Source organism: Gasterosteus aculeatus, chromosome 14 (assembly GCF_964276395.1).
Source record: "Gasterosteus aculeatus chromosome 14, fGasAcu3.hap1.1, whole genome shotgun sequence".
NCBI lineage: Eukaryota > Metazoa > Chordata > Actinopteri > Perciformes > Gasterosteidae > Gasterosteus > Gasterosteus aculeatus.
Window position 1 is genome coordinate 7,839,353 of NC_135702.1, and position 20,709 is coordinate 7,860,061.

A 20,709-nucleotide genomic window follows, 5' to 3' on the forward strand; every position below is an offset into this window, starting at 1 on the left:
CCACAATCAGGAGAACATGTCTGCTGCCACCCGAGCAGACACAACAGCATCGTGACAGGTGGAAAACCACTTCAAGGGCCTCTTCATCAGATAGGAGAATCCAGCTTTTTCCTGCTGCTTTATTATTTTAGTATTTGCTTTTTGCACTTTCCCAAATCATGTGCATTCTGTTTAGTATTCGCTGTATACGTGGGACAGATACAGGGTTCACTCACACACGTCTTGGTATAAAAACTCACTCTACTCTTATTGTGGGCCTCTGCTGAAGCAAAAAGTACGTGTTCCACACAACAAATCATTGCACAGATTATTCCATCAATATACCGAACATTTTACCACGAGGACTAAAACGATTAGACTTTGAGTGGCTGAACATGAAGTCCATCTTCATAAACCGCTGCATCAAGCAATGAGATATTAACAGCAGTTAATGACCTTCACCGAGAGAGAACATTAAGTGCCCATTCATCACAGACCACGAACACATATATATATACGAAGCTCTGCGGCTTTCACTCACCATGAATAAATAAACACGTGAATTCTCCCGATAGATTAATTGTGCTGCAGTCTAATCCCAAAATGAAATGTCATAAAACGCATCGCTTCCAGGAAAAGTTTTACTCAAACTATAAGTGCAAATAAGGCATGAATTACATAAATCTAATTATCTCTGGAGGTGTAGATAAAGCGTTGCAATAACCACATATTCACAACGAGTTGTTTACCCAATTCTTTGTATATAGTGTGTATGTCCCCATTAGGTGTGATACTCGAAGCAGACGTCTATTCTCTCTGTTCACTCACGGAAGCCCTCGAGCGGATCATTAACCGCGGACGGTGACACGGTGGTCGGATGGCTCGCCGCTCACTATACACCAGGGGGTGGCCATCAATCACGGGGAGAGGCAGTGACCGCTGACGGTTGCTTGATGGGTTATGGCGCTAAATGTGCTGTCATTTGGCCAGACGAGTCATCGTACGGCGGCGGGAAGACGCATGCTTGTTGGCTTTATTTCACACACACTCTTTCTCTTCAAAAATCTCCCAGCAGTCATGTTATGATTAATTGAACTGAAACCCACATGAAGCCAATATTCCATTAAACGAGCGAGCAAGCCGCTATGATTTTAATGATTTTACTTTGTTCGCCTCTTGCTAATAATAACCTCCCCTTTGACATTGATGTCTCCCCAAAACAGTGACCGTGAGGCTAAACCCGTTCCTGAATCTTTTTCTTGCGCTAAAGTCAATTATGTCGCCGTAACGCATTACGGTATCGTCCCCCCGGACCATCAGTCATTGTCTGCTCAAGCTGGTTGCACCGGCTCGTCCTCCTCATCTGCCGCTTCCCCTGCAGGCGCAGATCTGTGTGAGCACCGTTCCTGTTTCCAAGGTCACCTTGCAACTGCGGATGGGCAATCCCGCTTTCCATCCCATGACTCACGACCAATTCTGGAGATCAGGACCAAATCTCAAGCACTGTATTTTCAGTGGGTTGTTTCCCCCAATTTCTTGGAAGAATGAACCACCTAAAGAGATCAAACACAGAGTTACAAAGAGGACTTTTCTATTCTTTGCATTTTTCAAGCGGCGCTACGGCTTCTTTCTCACACTCGGTGGGATGATATTACATGTAGCTGTTAGTTTTTTGGAGAAGACTGAACAGGGAGAGAGCGCATCTGCAAAAGGAGCATTGCGAGTCTAGTCACAACAGCCCTTTGGAAAGAAGGATCAATACCATTCCTCGGACCAATTTTACAGTTCTCCACGTCGGTTGCATCTGCAGTAATAAAGCTGTTTTCTCTGCACATCCTTCAGTCCTGGCTGTAAAGTCAATGGAGGCAATATGAAGGCAACGCGCATGGCAGCGTTTTTTGGGTCTGCTGTTGATCAACTCGATCATGGCGGCTTTGAGAAGACCAGAAAATTCAACAAGGGTCTTGCCATTAAGGTTTTTAGGCTCACACATTCTTGCAGTACCTGATGCTTTGGAGGAGCTTTTGTTTTTTCACTGTAAGAGCAGAAACTCGGCTGCGAGATAACCACAGCATCCGGAGGAGAGTTTCGCTTAAGGGCCAGATAGCAACCCTAGATTTTAAAGCTTGATGAATCAGCGATGTCTCAAAGGAAGGTTTTTTGAACAGATGGTTCACTTATGCGGGGGTCAGTCGTAATCCTTCCTGCCTTTTTCTTATTCCTCACGTCATGCAGGTCCTGTATGTAGACAGATGGTGAATAATCACCTGTGTTAGAGCGCATACAAAATGCTCGAGTTTGTCATTGGAAAAACAGCAAAGGTGAACCAGACTGTGATCAAAGCGGAGACAATACGTGTGATTGTTATTTTGTTACTTGAAACTGAGCCGGGATGCAAACCTGCAGTTCAAGGGGTGCACATGCAACGAATGATGTAATACTGTCACTAGATTAAAAAGTTTGCCACTCAAAGAGACTGAAAACACCACAAACTAATGTACACAATGCAATGTTTAGTCAAAAGCGTTATGAGGTTTAAGATGCATTCATGTGTTTGTTAGGCCTACAAGACGCACACAATGTGTTTGAACGAGAAACGCTGAATATCGTTGTGGTTTCAATCAACGTTCCATGGGGCACACGAAAGTCTGTTCCTTCTTCTCTCCCTGAGAATGAACGTCCTCTGGCTGGATTTCCTAACGAAGCAGCAGATGCTCTCATTACGGCTTCCTTGGTTCTTGCGACCCTTCGAGCTGGATAACTGCCGTCTTCCTTTCAAGTTGTCCAATATAAAACAGACAGATGCTCCGGTGCCATCCGTTTGGAAGGGTTTACTGGGAGGTATTTCCAGGTTGAGGAGTTGGACTGTGGAAGAAACCATGACCGGGAATGTTCTTCACGGGAAACACTTATATTAAGTGTGGGGCCCAGAGGGCGGGTTTCCATGTGAACATCACAGGAAGGACGGGGCAGACTAAAGGCCGGCCTCCTTAAATCATCTCTCCCCGCTAAACGTAGTTAAACTCTTCAATAGTTTGTGATAATGTGGCATACAAATCAGCCCTGCTACACGTTTTGATTGAAAGTTGAAACCTGTAAAGCTGTTTACTGTAAAGCTGCTATTCTTTTAAGGCTGTCTTGAAAAAAACATCTTTCTTGCTGCTCATTGTGAGCAAATTTTTCTGACATTGGCAGTTTGAATTGTCTTCTGTTACTCATTTTTTATTCTTCCATCAATGAGCCGGCTTAGTCAGATTAAATTGCGTCTTCAACGACTGCGAGCAAACACGCGTGTGGTCTCTTGCTGATTTTTGTGTCAAACTGCCGTGTTAAAAAGTGATTGTTTACTCTAGTTTCTCAGGTAAAGGTACTACGTCTTGGGTGAATAACTTTTTTTAGATTCCCTTAAGTTTGACTAAAACATTAACAACAGAATAAAAAAAGAAAAATCCCCTTCCCAACCATTCCTCACAGCGCTGTGAATTCACTATTTCCCAGGTAGGTTTTGGGGGTGAGGGGCGCCGTGTGGATGTGTTCTTAGGGAGCTAATGAAGAGGAATGAGGAGCAGGTGTGCGCGTGGGGGAGGCAATCGGGTGAAGAAATGACGCTGGACCCGGTGAGGACAACTGCTGGACTGTGCAGCAAAAAGGTTTTCTGGTAGAACTCAAACAGAAAAAAAAAGCTGGCCTTCATCGTGAGAGTGGGTGCAACACGATCTGCCATAAGAACATGCAACGTCTAAGTGACACCAACCTCAACTATTTCAGATTGACTCGATAAATAATACATTCAGATGAATCAGCTGAACTTTACCTTTTGGATAGTGTTGTTTTGTGTGAAAAAGGTCTCAGTTTTAATGCTTTGTTTTTATGTCCGGTCAGCTGCATCGAAGCCCCAGAAAGTTTCTCTGGGCACGTTGAACATCACTTCTCTGGGGAGTACGGACATGTGAAGGATGGAGATGGCAACTGGATATAGTGGAGCTCATTTCTGCACGTAAGGTGCTGAACTGGAACAAAGCTGCTGGAAGTGGATTGATGTGAGTCTATAAGGATTACTGTTGGAGGAGCTGGGTGCATTGTAATCAAGGGGCATCTAAGGGTCTGAAAAGGGAGCTCGATCAATGTGTTCTCATTCAAAAGTTGTCCTACAGAAGTCCAGCTGTACTTTACTGCCCAACGTGACGGGGCTATAACGACAACTACAACTGCCATTTTCTGTTCTACTGGTCTAATGACCACAGAAAACAGTTCAAGGTCCATTCTGCTATTGTTTTAATGCAATATATGTATTAAACTAAGGATGGAAAGGCCTCAAAGTGGTCAATGGGGGGCATCACGGTGGCCAATCAATTTTTAATTTATTATTCTGTCCATATAAAGTATGTTTGTATGTGAAAATCAGAATTTCCAATCCGTCTTGCAGTTAGTGTACATTAAACAATACAATCGGACAGTGACTTTGAATGCCACTTTCAACTTAACAAGAAGACAGATATTCTTTCCACTTATTAAAATATACGTTTGAGTTTGTTTTGAGCCAATTTACCACCATCGTTTTTTTTCCAGCTCCTTGTCTATTTTGGGAGAACTCGATGGGACCCAGTTACAGACATGAATCAATTGCTTTTGGAAAAACAAAGGTGCAATCAGTAACGAAGGCTCGGTTCTGCTCGAGTGTCCCAGTAAGTCGCGATACAGTGACAGCGAGTCGGCACACAAAACACCAGTACACACAAACCACATTGCTTTTGATTATTATTCCATTGCTCGTGGTTGCTATTTGACTTTCATCGGCACTTTCATTTTATAATTCCCAGTCATTAAAGAAAAGTACAGTAACCATAAAGTGCACTGAATGCTTGCACAGGCCCCCTAACTGCAAAAACTATATATTAAATATAATTTATATTAAATGTATGGGGTTGGTACGCAGCTTTAAAGTTAAACTTTTCTAACTCGCATGATACGTTTCCTGTGTCTGCCTGTCTTGAACGACGAGGACATGTTCACCTAAATGTCTTTTAAATGGTCATCTTTGAATTATTTCCTTTAAATGACCATCTCTTCACAACTGAGCCATAAAAACGCAGTGATTATAATTGCCTTTCACATTGCAATTACCTCCTTGGTTATTAGCACCATGGTTGGCTTGGCTGTTTTGGACAGACAAAGACAATGTTTTAATTTTTTTGCCTCTCATCACAGTTTCTAATCACGTCCTCTTGATGCCGATCTCATCAAAAACAAAATAGTCAAAACTGTGTTTGAAGGACACGGAATTCACACTTTTACTCGTCTGCTTTCAAAGGCAGTATCACGGAAAACTTGAGACTGTACAACTTGATTTAAAAAAGTCACTTAATGAAAATAATTTCGTGGTAAAAAGACCTTTTTGATTGTCTTTCCACAACTCTCGGACCAGCAGAATCTCTGTTAACAGAAGCCCCTCTGTCTCCACGGGTTTCTGTCATAAAATGTCTCAGGAGGAGAACGTTTAAGACCAAAAAAGAGAGAGAGAAATAAAGTTACACATGACCTTTTGAAAAAACTGTTTCCATTAATTTTCTTTAACTAGCCGTGTAATTGCATACTTTTCCTTTCTTTTATCTTTCTCTTCCAAAGATCTTTCTCTTTCAACATCCCCGTGTCTTTGTTGAACAGATTTAATTGGAAAATGAAACATTGTGGAGAATCCAGTGTTTGAATCAAAACAAAGGCGTTATTGTGCCGTACCTTTTGATTAACCTCCTTCTCCTTTAATTGTCCCAACTTTCAATCTCCTTTCCCCATCTGTTCCCTCTTGCCCTTCAAGCCAAAGACAATCTGCTGTCATCTCTTCATCAGCAGTTTCTGCCCAACACGCTTTGCCCCTTTTCTTAATCTTCAGCTTTAGACCTAAAGAGAGCACTTATGCACCCTAAGAACACATTGTAGAGGTCAAGAGGTCTTCGTCTTATTTGTTTTATGGGATTAAGGCGTCCTGGAGGGGCGTCTCTTGCCTACGGCATCCGCTTCTGCGCAGGAACAGAAAGTTGATGATACTCCTCTGAGATGATCCAGGAGAAATACGGTTGCCAGCTGAACCTGTGCGACACTGAAACAAATGGTTTGAGCTGAAAGGAGGTTGCAGACTCTTGGGGCTAGACAGGCGCATGCTTATGATCGGATGGAAGAGAGCCAGAGGCGAGGGAACTATTTATGAGCGACACAAACTAAATGCGTGACCTCTTTGAGCAGGTTTTTGGTGACAGTGTCTCAGGGAAAGAGAGGGGAAGAAACATCGGAGATGTAATTCCATGCGAGAAATGACTTCTGTCCTCTCAGACAGGAACAAATGTGTTGGTATCAGCCTCCGGATCACAAACTGACAGGTTTCCTTTTTTTTTTTCTCTTGTTCAAAAAGAAAGGTGTGCGTCACTTCCCAAATCCCGGCGGAAAGCAGGAATGGATCTGGTACAAACAACTTTGTTAATGTTACGCTGAGAGAATATATATAGCAAGCAGTATGAAAGTATACTTCAGCGGGACTGACTCGTGAAGTGTGTTGACCTACATTCATCTCAATTGTGTATCCGGAGAATTAGGTCACGAAACACTTCTTTCTTACCCAGCAAACATCAGAGGATGAGCAGAATGAGAAGTTACATAAGTTTGGGCAACCGAAGTAAAAGGCAATATCGTACGCTGTATTAAACAATCCAGCACTCAATGTGATAGCAAGCTGCCAATTAGCAAAGGGTTGATAAGAAAACTCCACAAAACCTGACCTAATAAATTATTAAAGTTTTCTATCGGCTCCATGGCAGGAACCGCCGACTAAATCAAAAATACAATTATATGGTGTTTAACTATTTGTTAGATATCACAGTTATTATGGAGATTTGGAAGGTAATGCTTCTAAATGTTAGAAAGATGACAGCAGGTTCACATGAGGTTATTTCTCACCAGTCAGTCTGATTTATGTTTCTGAGTCACCCTCTAATTCACTTCCAATTTCGTGGAAATTAAAAAGAGTGCCTCCTTTTGAAATGTAAATTGGGTATGCAGATTTTAGGATGAGTCAAAATCGGCCTCCCATGTTGACAAGGAGCTTTTGGTGAGCCGTTAGGTCTGTGCCAGTTGTCGACTCCAGACTCATTAAGGATCGCACAACAACTCCAGGACAATTCTATCGGAGAGGACGCGACATTCAAATCAAGGCTTAGCGAATCAAGTTAAGGGCTTCAGATGTGAATCTTTAATCGGAGCTGACAGTTTATGTCTGAATGAGAATCATTTTCACACAACATTGCAAGATTTTCCCATTATATTCAGCTGGGATTCTACAATGAATCATACTCTTGGAATGTCTGCCTACACGTGTTTGTTTCCATCACATCTCTCCCCACAAAATTGCCCCACGTTGTCATAGATCATCAAGTTCCCTCATATAAAACAAAGATCCTTCAGAACAGGAAATAAAATCCACTTTTCAATCCGACGCTTCTTTCCCATTACGTATTTTCTGAATAATGAGGCCCTCATGTACTATAAAGCATGGCGAGGTGCAAATATCAATATTACAGTTACTGGAAGAAATCAAAGATGACATCTTTAGTGGGAATATCGCAGTCTCCACTAGTCAATACATACATTTTCCCACCACTAATGCCCAAGTAACGAATCAACTTCGTTGCCACTGAATTTCTGTTTTCGCCGTTTTGCGCATTTAAATGCTCGCAACGTTTACCAATGTACTTGCACTTGAAAACAAACAAAAACAAGGTCAAAGCCAATTGGTTTGTTCCTCTGTGAAGGGAAACAGCAGCTCCTTGTCTAAGAGTTTACATTGGAAAGAGTGTTTCTAACGAATAACCGCTAACAATGACTGTCATCTGTGTGACACTTGTTATTCCACTCATGCGCGCCTGCTTTCTGCCAGTCAGCTCAAAGCAAAGTGCCGGGTGAGTTTTTCTGCATAAATCTATCAGCAGGGGGATCTTTAAATGACATCTGTCTGTCTCAGCTTGACTGCGACACTCAGTTGTACGTTCCCCAACTGCTGCCCCATATGGTGTTTCCATAGAATAAAAACAAACAAAAAACAATATTTCTTGAATTTCCCCCAGCGAGAGATTTTTGAGGCTTTTGGAATTTGACAGTGTTTAAAAGATGCGACATTTGAGATTGATCACCAGCTGTATTGACCTTGGCCTTGCAACACTTATTGTACTCAAGGTCTGCAAAAAGACCCATAGACCCTCACCTGCAGTAAAGCAGTAAATCCCCCCCCCCCTTCTTCTCTTCAAAGAAAGGGTTTGGATGTCAATAAAAAAAAAAAAGAAATCTCTAAAGCACGGATGTTCCTCTGAAGATGTGTCAGGTAAAATCTCTCTCTTTACTAATGAAGTCCCAGTGCGCTGGGCCTCACAGCTGCAGGTTTCAATTACCGCCGTGAAACAGGACGGGAAATCCCGACAGCGCCGGCAGACACGCAGGGCGAAGCAGACGCAGCAGTGTAACGCTGGTACTCACTGCATCACAAACCCGAGTAATGTGCATCAGCTCTGAATGAGTGGAGATGAGGCAGAACATTTGTCTATATGAAGATGACTTTGGGAAGTTTCTATCTAATTCATAGCAAGACAATTTATGCATTTATGTATTTATGCATGAGCGATCCCCTCTGTTCATTTCCAAGCTGAGGGTTTATTTGCTGTTTTTGCTTATAAATCACTCTTTTTTTGCAACAGTCCCATTGTGGATTCACATTCTGCTTTTGTACATTTTGTGTCTTTTACACTCTTTGCGAGCAGAGAAAAATTCCTCTGCAGTGCTTTAGTGGTTCAACGGTTAATCAAACACTGCTTTTTCGCCTGCATTTCTCTGGCAAGTGAGCTACGGGACTTTTTTTTCTTCCCTTTTGTTATTCTTGTGCCCGTGGGACAACAGATCAAAGCCATTTTGTAGATGCAAATGTATATTTGCGTCACCTGCCGTTGTTTCGCACACAGAAGCAGAGTTGACAAGATGTCAATCTCAGAGGCCGGTGTGTACTATCGATGACGCTCTTGGTGAGGTATCGGATGTTTATTTTAATACATTTGCACCTACACTTTGTGCATGTGCAATTAACTCTCTCTGCTTGACAAATTCAATACTATTGAGTTCAGTGTTTATTCAGCTCCCACCTTTTATCTATTTCAAGCCCCCCCCCCCTACGGATCTGCTATCTGTGGAAAATGCCTCAGGACAAGGACTGCTCCTGATATGTCACCAGCCATCAGGACCACAAGAGGGGGGGATCAGATGCTTTGCCAGAAATCTCAGTCAGTGAAGATTATCTGGTTGTGTTTGAGCTTTACAGACTCGGGTCTATAACTCGATCGACTCACACATTGATCCGCCCTAATCAGGACGGGCTAAAGGTTCTTTTTGAGAAGCAGATTCCCGGTGTGGTGAGGTGGATGTGCAGACATGTTAATGTTATTTTAATAATGTTAACGTTTCTATCATTCTGGCTATTCTTTCATATGATATATATATATATATATATATATAGTATCTCCAGTGAGTAATTATAATGGGGCCCTTTTACGATGCACGTCCGTTAATGTGAACATTGACATGTAGTCTTCAGACAATCAGGAACACAATGGTGAAACCATTGAAATTCACATGCGGGGGATTCTTGTAGAGCCCCGTAAACCCAGCAGGTGATAATCCCTGTGTTTTTTGCTTTAAGGGGGAACAGTGCGAATAGAGAGATTGTAGCGTGCTGGCGGCTCAATGGGCTTTGGAAGTTCAAACCAGTAACCTGGAACGTGGGTTTGGTTCTGGCTCAACTGTTGGATCAGGTTAGATTCTCATCCTCCAAAAGCTAACCCCATGTTGAATAAAATAAATAACATCATGTTAGGAACTATACAAAATTATCAAAAAAGGAGACAAATTTTGTAGTTTTACATAAATACCTTTGGTTAATACCGTCCTCCTGAGGCTGTGGCAATGCCAACGCCAGATCTCATTGCAAGTCATTGAATTAAGTGGCAATTTCAGGCCATCAGAATGTTATGTAAGTGAGAATTCTCTCCTTAATCCAAGCATGCAATTCTATGAATATCAATGGGAAAACTCCATTCTGGATAAGCCGTTACATCTGTCTCTCTGTCTTTATATTACTTTTTCTTGTCTTTTCTCCATCCGCCTCCCATCTGCTACCAATACGCGTTCCTCCTTTACCTGCGTACGTTTTGCTTATTTAACATGAAAAGTTAACTCCCCAAACTGTTCACTCAGGCACATCTCACAATGCAAACAATCTGTTTTTTTTTTAAATTATGCACGAGTGATTAAATTCTTCTCCTACTGCCCTCCCAATCAGGCATTGTCTCATCGAAGAAGGAAGATTTATGTGCGGACAGCAGATGCCTGAATTAGATACATCATCTCGTACTCATGCAATCATGCAGATTGCATGTGTGTAACGGGAGTCATTTGGTATCGTGCCCTTGAGTCACGACACACACAGATGCCAGCGGTATTCAGGGTCATCTTTTTAATTTGTGGAAGTGATGTGAAACAAAGACAATGAAGAGAGTCTTTCCAAAAAAGCAATGGGAACCCGGGAGTCCTTGGAGGCTTACGGTAAATGTCCTCCTGCAGTCAAGGGCTTTAGACTAATAGGTAAATGAACCCTCGGTGTTAGTTTCATTTTGTTTTCAGGGAGACTCCTGACTGTGTGACGTCCCAGATGACGTCCTTGTGATTTGTGGAAATAAACTATATGTCCTTGGGTAAAGAACATGGTCTGAATCCAACGGCGGATAACACAACACCCCCTGTTTCATTATGGTATCTTTCAGCGCCGCAGATGAAAACCTTTGAGTATCCTTGACGCGTAAACTGTCAATGTTGTCAACTCTGTCTCCCAACTCTATGTAATAATACTTGCCCCCTTTTGTCACTGTGATTGGAAGTCAAAATCACTGCTGGCACGTTCCCATCAATATTATTCTCCTGTTTTTAGAGTAACTAATACAACTGATCTTATTACCATAATACAAAATATAATATATGTGTTTCCTACATCAGCCACAGATTGGCATGTGGATCAAACATTTGACGTAATTACCTCAGTTAATTGTTGACATCTATTGACATGCTGGCTCTTGTTATCGTATTTTACTAATCAAACCTGTCAGACACACACGTGGAAACGTGCTGTGCCATCATCCGTTCCTTTTCAATAATTGGGGGAATCAAAGCTAACCAACAGGAAGCAAGTTAACATGTTTTGCATTTAACTGCTGTATTGAAAGCTTTGTTGATGTGGCACAGGATGCTTACTTCTCATGACTAATTCGAGAAGAATTAAAAACGACTCATGGCTGCTGGTTCATTAGGCGACGCACAGCTGTCCTACTCGGCAGGCGCCGTTAGTCCAGATTGAAACCTGATGAAAACAACCTGCTGCGGCTCAGTTTACACACTCAGACCGGCGATTCTCTCAACAGAAACACGTCTGTCAGTGTGAAGGAATTCTCTCTCCGTCACCTGTTCGAGTGAGCAGCAAACACAGCAGACCAACACGTCTACCCAACAACGCGCCAGCCAAGGGTTCCTTCTATTGGCTTCCCTTTGATGTGACACGAGGGATCACGGGCAACTTTCAAGCTGTTGCCTACAGATAACAGACGGTTTGATCTTTTGCAGCTGAATAGCATGTGAATTGTTTTTAGATATAGTACGACCCAGCTTTAAATAAAAACTAATAAACTGTATTTATCTGATTTCTCTTGGTGTCCATGAAGCTGCCGTGGTCCAAAGCTCTTTTCAGAACTGTGTCTGGATTTTACAGCCTGCACATTTACATTCATCTCTTTTACCAAACCTTTAATCCTTTAAAAAACTTCCTCTTTTATAATTTTCTTTATAATTTATTGAAGTATTTAATACATCACAATCTGACATTACATTGTGATTTAATGTACTTTTAATGTACTTTTATAGACTAAATTGCAATTTGATTTCGGAAATCAAGATGATACAAAACCTCACAATTAGGTACTATATTGCAATATTACATAACATTATGACTTAATAAAATGAAACACATGACCTAAAAGTGCAAGAGAAATTCCTCTTTTATTAGAATATTAGAATATCAGTTCCCTCCTGCAAATGATGTCATTGCTCCACCCAAGGTGAAGGTGAAGTCTAATCAGAGAGAATTATTAAAGATTTCTTGAGTGAGGTATCAAGTGTGCTCCGGTTAATAAAATGTCAATGCTTTCACATCGAAAGCAGAGTTTAATGAAGACAAAATATTCTATATAATTGGAATTTTATTTTCTGGGATGTTTAACGTGTAAAGCATCCTGAAATATAATTAGATGCTTATGTAATCTTTGTTAGTTTTTGCTCATGTTGGTACAAGCATCCATGTCACCTCCTTTTGAAGAGTGAGCCCTTTCATAGAAGTTGCCCCTGGATGCGCTGGATGTTCATATGGCCCGACTCTGATTGCCTGGATGTCATTTTGTGGCACAGACGGCTGTGAGTCAGAGATCGCTGCACATTTCTCCCTGAAAATTCTTCCCAAAGCTCATCTGAAAAAGCTTCAAAGCGCCACACAGCTGTTTTGGATTTCCGATGCCACGTGGCAAATGTTGCGGCCCAAGACCTTGTGATTGATTACTCCACTTCTACCTTATTTTGGATCTACTCCCGGCATCACAGACTGTGACTGAATGATAACGATGAATGTTATTCAGTTTAAATCTGTATTTGCATCAAGTACACAACATCAGACAGAAATTGACAGCGAATATTAGCCGAGGTTTGTCAACACAGGTGAAGCTCTCTAAAGACACTCGATAAATTGGACTCTTGTTTTATCCAGGTTTGCATCCAACATGAATATGTATCTAAAACCTCCCCTGACAGATATAAACATTTAAAGCCCAAAAATGTCACACACCCCCAAGAAGAATCAGAGGTGTCATCACTGTGGCCAAACTTAAAGGTAATCACTTCCTAAATCCCATCCCTCTTATGTTCAATTCAAGAACGTATAAGGGTCGAAATAGCAAACAGAAGCAGGTCTTGTATAATAAACTTTCCGCAGCTCTCAGGTCTTAGCTGCTGCCCATAATTTGGGCCGCAGCCATCGACTTTGACTGCAATGCAGCAGGTTAAAGGTTGAAGCTGCTCACTACTTTTCCTCGACACAACGGGTCTTTAACGAACGTGCCTGGGATGTTACAGCGTGGCTGCTCCCTTCTGCTGGAGCACATTAAGTCTCTTCACGCAGCAGAATGAATACGGGGATAAAGGAGGAGGCTCGGGTCGCAAACAATGTGGCACCGATGCAGAGGGAGCGCGGAGCGGAAGGGACGGGGGAGTCTTCTCAAACTTTCGGATGAGAGTCAGCATTTTTCGGAGGGAGGGCACAGATTGCAAGGATTTCCTCAAGGTGAGCACACAAAACAGCACAGATCCAGGGAGGCTGTATTATTTATTGTTTCTCTGTCTTTTACTAGAACAACAAACAACGACCTTTTCGCAAAGCATCTGAATTTACACAGGTGTTACTTTTATATGGAGTGTCTGAGTTCATTCACAAGTCAGGGTATTCACCCGTGGAAAATGTGTTTCACACAGATTATCTTATGTTTGTTTTAAATATTAACCGGTGTCCTTTCAAACTTCAAAGCGTCTGTCTCGGTGGAACGCTCCCCGTCCCCCGTGCAGAGGAGAGCAGCAGGAAGACGAGGACAGAAACCGGCTGAAACTCCCTTGACGGGAAAAACTCTTTTGAGGCTCCACCGGACGCTCAATACGTTACAGGGATGTTTCATCAGCATCAATGTCGTCAATTACTTTTTGAAACTAAATTTCAAACTGTAGACAGCGGCATGTTTTATTTTTGCTCAGCTATAGAATGTTGAAGGTTTTGGTGTATTTTCTTCTTTCTTCTAATAATTCCATACATGAAAAAGCCCTTATTTGTCAATTGAGGTAAATTGTATATTTACTGGCAGGTACTGAGGAGCCGTGCGGTTACTAACACTGCACTGACCTTGGCTCATGACAAAACATCTTTATGTAAGCTCATATAAGTGTGTTGTTCGCGGAGGTAAAATGCAAAGAGCAGCTGTGCCCTCTGAGAAGCTACTCAAGCTACTGCTTGATTCACATTATGACCAATTTGACTGTCTGTATTTTCCTCTTGCCAACATTGTAAAGTGTTTATAAGGCATCGATGTGTGCGTGAACATTGAACATTAATGTAAGTTGACAAACACTCTGCTTTCATTTAGTATTGGTGATCAAATCACAGCTTTAGGAACGGATGCTTGCTCAGATGAGCGAACTGCTTCGTCTAATCACCTTCCATCTCCTCTGCAATAGGACACTCCAGCACCTCCGTGTCTCCTCTCGTCTTCTCTCTCTGAAGGTCTGAACGCCGGCTCACGCTGTTGATTGCAGAAGAGATGCACATCACGTACCAGACTGAATGCAATTTTAAATGTGTCATATTTTTTTTACTTCAAATGGACAATTCTGGTCCTTTTATGCATATTTACCTGCAATTTAGTGTCACATATTTTGCACCTCTGCAATTTGCATTCATGTTTGATATAATTGCTTGAAGTTGATGATTTGAATTACTACTAATGGACCCGCAAAAGGATCTGTACGGTTAAGGAGGTAAAACACTCACTTATTCTTAAATGAACATTTAAGGCAAAGCATTTAATATGTTGGCATTCAGAGCCGACAGTTTATAAACACTTCTGTTATCGACTTTGATTGCGTTTAAGGTCAAAGCAGTGCAACTAAATCCTTGAGATGTGAGGTTCTTAATGGAACAATACGGATATTATTGTGACTTTTTCCACATGTGACCTTTGAATATTATTATTCCTTCACTTTAAAACCACATAAAACATTCTAAAAAATAAAAAAAACTAATTTACTGAACCTCATCATTTCATAATTATATTGGCAAATAAGACATTGTGAATAATAACTTTGATAAAAAGGCAATAAGTGCTAATTAACTTCCCCACTAATAAATATAATATTTGAGATATTTGGAGGATTTTGTAGAGGTGTTGGCAGAATAAAACCTGCTCCAGTTTTTGAGCTTCGGCTTGAAACAACCTCAGGGAAGTGCTGTAAGAACGAGATGCATAGCCTGCAATCACACCTTACCCCCCTTAACTGGGCACGGCAGCTCTGTTACGCTTGTAAATCCCCGGTGTGCATTGAGCTGATGGGCAAACTGTTTTAAGAGAAAAAAACGGAAGCTTGTGTCTTTCTCCCAGCCTTTATCCCAAAACCAAAAACCACGAGAAGAGAAGCATGAGGAATGGATTAAAAGGTGTTTTATCTGCTGTGATCCGACGTACGGTGAAACCGTCAGCCCGCCCTTCAAGCCAGCAATTAGAACGGAGCGTTGCCTTCGAGGACCAAGAGGCAGGTCATTAACTCACTAAGCAGCACAAACACGTTCCCCTCTTGGAAAGTCGGCCTTTTCATTCACGGCACCCCGCGGTGCTCCTCCAAGCGCCGTGTGCGGCTGTGTGCGATTCACCCCGGCTGATCATATGCTTCAGTTGTTGTTAAAGGAGTCTGAGAATGAACTAATCTTGGCAACAATGGACAGTGTGGATGGGGGCTTGGCAATACACTTCAATTCAGACTCAGTGCCCTGCTTTACCCTCGGGTAGAAAAATGCAGTATACAAAAATACGGCTGATTAACATCTCGTCTGGTGACAATGCAGTTCTGCTTTTTGCAGATGATGCTTTCCTTTTCTTTGCTTTGCTCGTGAGCTCGTCTGTTTCGGTGGCAGGCTCCGGAGATGAATGCATGATTGATCAGGATCATGGATGAGCGTGTGTCGGTGAAGCAGGAGCTGCTGAACCGCAGAGTGAAACTCTCTCTGTATCGGTCAGAGAGCTTTGAATAGCGACGCTGGTCTCCCTCTACGATGAAGTGATTCCTCCACACTGAACAACCGATCCTCGTGAGGCTCGCAAGGAGCCGGCTGCAATTGTTTGGGCTTCCCGTGAAAAAAGGCCTCGCATTGACCAACTAGTGAGGAACAGATCCAGGACAAACTTTTCCCCCCTTAAGGAACCGGAGCAAGTCGTTGGGGAAAAGACCATTCTGCCTCCTCTTGAAACTAGATGTCTTTTATGGATTTTTTTCTTAATCCTAATTAAGTCTTCCGGATCATGAAATAACGACTCTTATATTTCTAAAACTGCTTTGACCTTTCTACAACCTTTCCGTCTTACAATGTAACTCAGTCCCGTCTTTGGCTGCCTCTGAATTGGTTGTACTCTGAAATTGATTTCTTTCTGCTGGGAATGAGAGCACGCCCCGTCCAAGCCTCTGCAGTCCCTCCTCCTGTGTTATATTGACAAACCAAGGGCGAAAAGTAAAAAAAAAACACACACCAGCATGTCCTTTTATCTCCTATAATTCAAAGGCTGCAAAATAACTTTCCGGTTGTAAGATAAAGATGACAATACAGGCATTGTCATTGCTATTCCCAAAAAACCTTTCTTTGTGAAATGCTTTTTCATTCTTTTTACAGCCACATGGAAGTTTGTGGCGTGCTGTAATTAACTCTCGACAACCAGTCAGGATGTTTTGATTTTAGAACCGATAGGACCCAAACAAGAAGCTTCTGATTCTTATTTCAGCTGCATTTTTATTTGTGTATATTACGCCTTTAGGGGCATTTATGAATCTGTCAAGCGATCATTTCTAAGTCCCCGTGGCTTTTAGAAGCAGCCCGGATACATTTAATTAATGGATTAGAAAACGCTACAATGCAGATGCATTCAGCTATAGAGACATATAACTTCTCCTATCACAATGTCATCACTACATTATCTGTTCACACACCAGCTCCCCACCAACAGCTGGACAGATGCTGATATTTACATTAAAACGTTTCGCCTTCCAGCTGCATTATAAATATTTTATCAAACGTGTACTGCATATGAATGCTGAATAGAGCAACTTGTTGCCGAAGATTATTTCTTTAAAAAGCTTCTGTCTGTGACAGGAAAAGGTTTTGCCAGGCTAAGGTTATGTGAGCTGTCATATGAAACTAATCTCACAATATGAGATATAAAGGATTTATTCTAACACAAAGATATGGTTAAAAGAAAAATACAAATATTGTGCTATGTGGTCGACAGGATGGAGATAATCCTCAGCAGAAATTGGTTTTCTATTCTTTGCATGAGGAAGTAGATCAAAAGCTGTCAAAAATTCATAAGTATAAACACATTACACCAATGCCAAAATGAAAAATATAGGCTTTTCATGATAAAACAAAGGCTTGTCTTCTTGAATTTCTGTCATCATCAGTAGAGAAAGAATATTTCCTTTCAATTAAAATGCTGATTAAAATGCATTTTCACAAACCTCCTTCCAAGTGAGCGGAACAAACAACGGGTTCCATCAAAAATTCAGATTCACCTGGTTTCATTTTAAATGTTGAGCTCGAGTACAGGCAGAAGGCAGGAATCTCACCCCCCCCCCTACCCCTCCCCTCGGATGAGCATGCCTGTGTGAGTGTGTGTGTGTGTGTCATTGAGGGAGGCAGGCGCGAGGATGTGAAGGGGAGAGGCAGGCCGGTGAGATGGAGAAAGAGCGAGACATGTCGCAGCACCCTCAGGACGTCTCCTCTTTCTGAGCAGCTGTTGTCTGGGAGCTGGAGGCAGCAATGCGACGCCCTGTCAGCTCCTTCTCCCACAGAAGCCCCCCCCCTGCATGCAAAACAGGCTCAGGCTGCCCTGTCTCTCCTTGGCTGCGCTCTCCCGCCCCCTTTTTTGTCTCGATACATAACCGACACCTCCTCGCCCACCTTTCTCTCTCTCTCTCTTTCTTTCTGCGAATCAGAGTCTTCATTCAAATCAATTTCAAGCCATCAGACGTGGTGCACTCAGTAATAGTGACACAGAAACACTGCACACAATTTCAAGTGAAATCACATTTCAAGGGCAGGGACTGATAAGGAAAAAAAGAAATTGTATTGCTGTTTTTCAGGCCGGATTGATTGTGCATGGCCAGATGTGAAAATCCCCACGCAAAGGGAGAATATTTGAACTCTTTCCGACATCAGGACTCTCCTTTACTCTCAGCTGTCAGAGACCTTATTTCAAGCATTTTATGCATCCTTTTAATTTATGGGTTTCTCATGTTGTAAGTGGGTTAGTTTTAACAAAACAGACCAAAGCTACAACCTCATATGCCATAAAGGATATCATGTTGTGTGCATGTGATCTGCTGGGTGGCCTACACTCTAAAAAATGTCAAAAATTAACGGTATTTTACTGGCAGCAAGGATGCCAGGAATTTGCCGTTATTTTACAGTATAATACCATAAATGGTTTTTACACTATGTTACCGTGAATTGGATTACTGTATTTTACCGTAAACTTGAACAAATTTTACTGTGAATTAACTGCAATTTACCTGGCAGTCAGCGAAGGCGGCGCATGGGATAGGGAGGGTGTGATGTGCAGCACAAGGTTGGCGGTTCGAATCCTGTGTCCCTGAGCAAGACACCTAACCGCCAATTACTCCACATAAAATGATGTCAAACCATGGGCGTTTTGGATAAAAGTGACAGCTGCATGTGTAGTAATGTCCTGTAAGTCAAAGTCATCATCGTATCTCTTGAGACACTATCTCATTATAATGACTTACAGGACCTGTTTTTCAGTGGCTGACATGGGCTTCCATACATCAACCTATAACAGATGTAGATGGATTGTGATTCACTGCACTTGTATGTGTATTTCCACCACTTAAAATATATGTAAGATGCAGTTGAATTACGGTAGTCTGCTATTATTGTAAATTGACAGGTTTAACTGTTTATTCATGACATTGACCGTTAATTTACAAGCAAGGGATGGAAATGTAACTGTATGTTACAGTTATTATGACATACTGTAAGATACCGTTAGAAATGCACCGTAAATTTACAGCAATTTGTTACAGTGTATGGGGCTTGAACAAATGAAAAAACTGTTTTGTTTTATGGTGGAAGGCAAGGTTTCATCAACCAACTTGAAGTGGGAAACTTGAAGAAAAGCCTTGTATCTTTGAATGTGGATTTGAATTAGAATTTGCACCAAAGTAACATTTAGTTACTTATCAAAGTCACTAATTGGCACTGATATAACAAAGAGCTCCCAACAATTTACGACCAACTTCACAGGGGGCTCATCTGATCAATATCATCTAGTGAACTTTGCTATGAAAATGTATCAAAAGTGTGTTGTTAGGTGAAAAGGTGTTGCCGTGGCGACTCATTCTTCGCCATGAAAAACAAAGGTGTTTTTGCGGGGCTTCAAATGCTTGTATTTAAAGTCCCACATTTAGTTATCTTGTATGATTTTAGAGCTTTAGACTGGCAACTCGGCTCAATAGCGCCCTCTGCAGGATTTTGACGGAGCAGTCCATGAAGTACTATTGACCAAGATGCACCAGATTAGGGGCCATGTTCTAAACCCAACAGGAAGTCAGCCATTTATAATTTTGTCTGAATTCCTTTTGGGTTTTTTGACCATTTTCAAGCGGTGTACAATCTCCTCCCAACCAATTGATCAGATCAACTTCAAATGTGTTCACTACGATCTAGAGATCTTATTGATTAAAAGTTACCAAAAGCTACTCTCACACACACACACAGACTTGTTTTTTGTTGATCTTTACCTGCTTACATTCATGGTTTCAAGACACGCTCAAACAATTCAGGGTTTACCTGACAAAATTACCTGGCAAATCTGCTGCTACACACAGGAAATACCGTCTAAACTTGTGCAAGCAGCTCCCGATGGTCGCAGAAATGCATGACAGCGTCAATCAGAGCCTCCGGCAAACACCATCAACGTGTATGCGTGTGCGAGGGCCCGACCAATGCTGCTGGCACCTTTAATCAAACTTAAAATGCTTCTCGTTTTAAGCACACTTATATAATACATGTAATACATGGCACATAATCAATTAATATGAAGAGGATACACAGACGCCTGCTTCAAGAGACAAAAACAGTAAAAACAGTTTGAAATAAAGGCAGTCAAATGCACACACACACACACACACACACACACACACACACACACACACACACACACACACACACACACACACTCCATATGTATATATCTCATGCTTCTCTCATATCACAAACTGATATTATTTTACGTAGTTGATCCAATGCTGCCGCCATGTGGTGGTCTTTAGTACTGAATAGTTTTGATCAACAATATGTTTAGCATGTCACTTTGCCATGTTTCAATTCTGTTTGGTCAATTTTCAGTTGTATTACATGCTTGAACAAGCTGGTCTTCTCCACGTTTGATAATCACAGTTGGGACCGTAGTCATCATATGATTATTTACGGGGATCTTTTCAGCATGAACTTTTGGACAGGTTTAGCTTTCAATGGTACCTTGGAGGCCCACTTTATGAACCAAATGGATGACAAAGTATTTTTGTATATAATATAATATATATTCATATTCTATGACCTCATACTAAAATTAGGGCTGTACTTCACCAAATAAATTATTATTTAGTTAACATTCACAAAATTCTACCGTCAAATTGATTAGTTAATTTAATCAACATATGTGTAGAAAGTTTCTCTGCAAAACAATTACCAAAAAGCATCACTTGAAATGTGTTTTTCTATTATTTTTT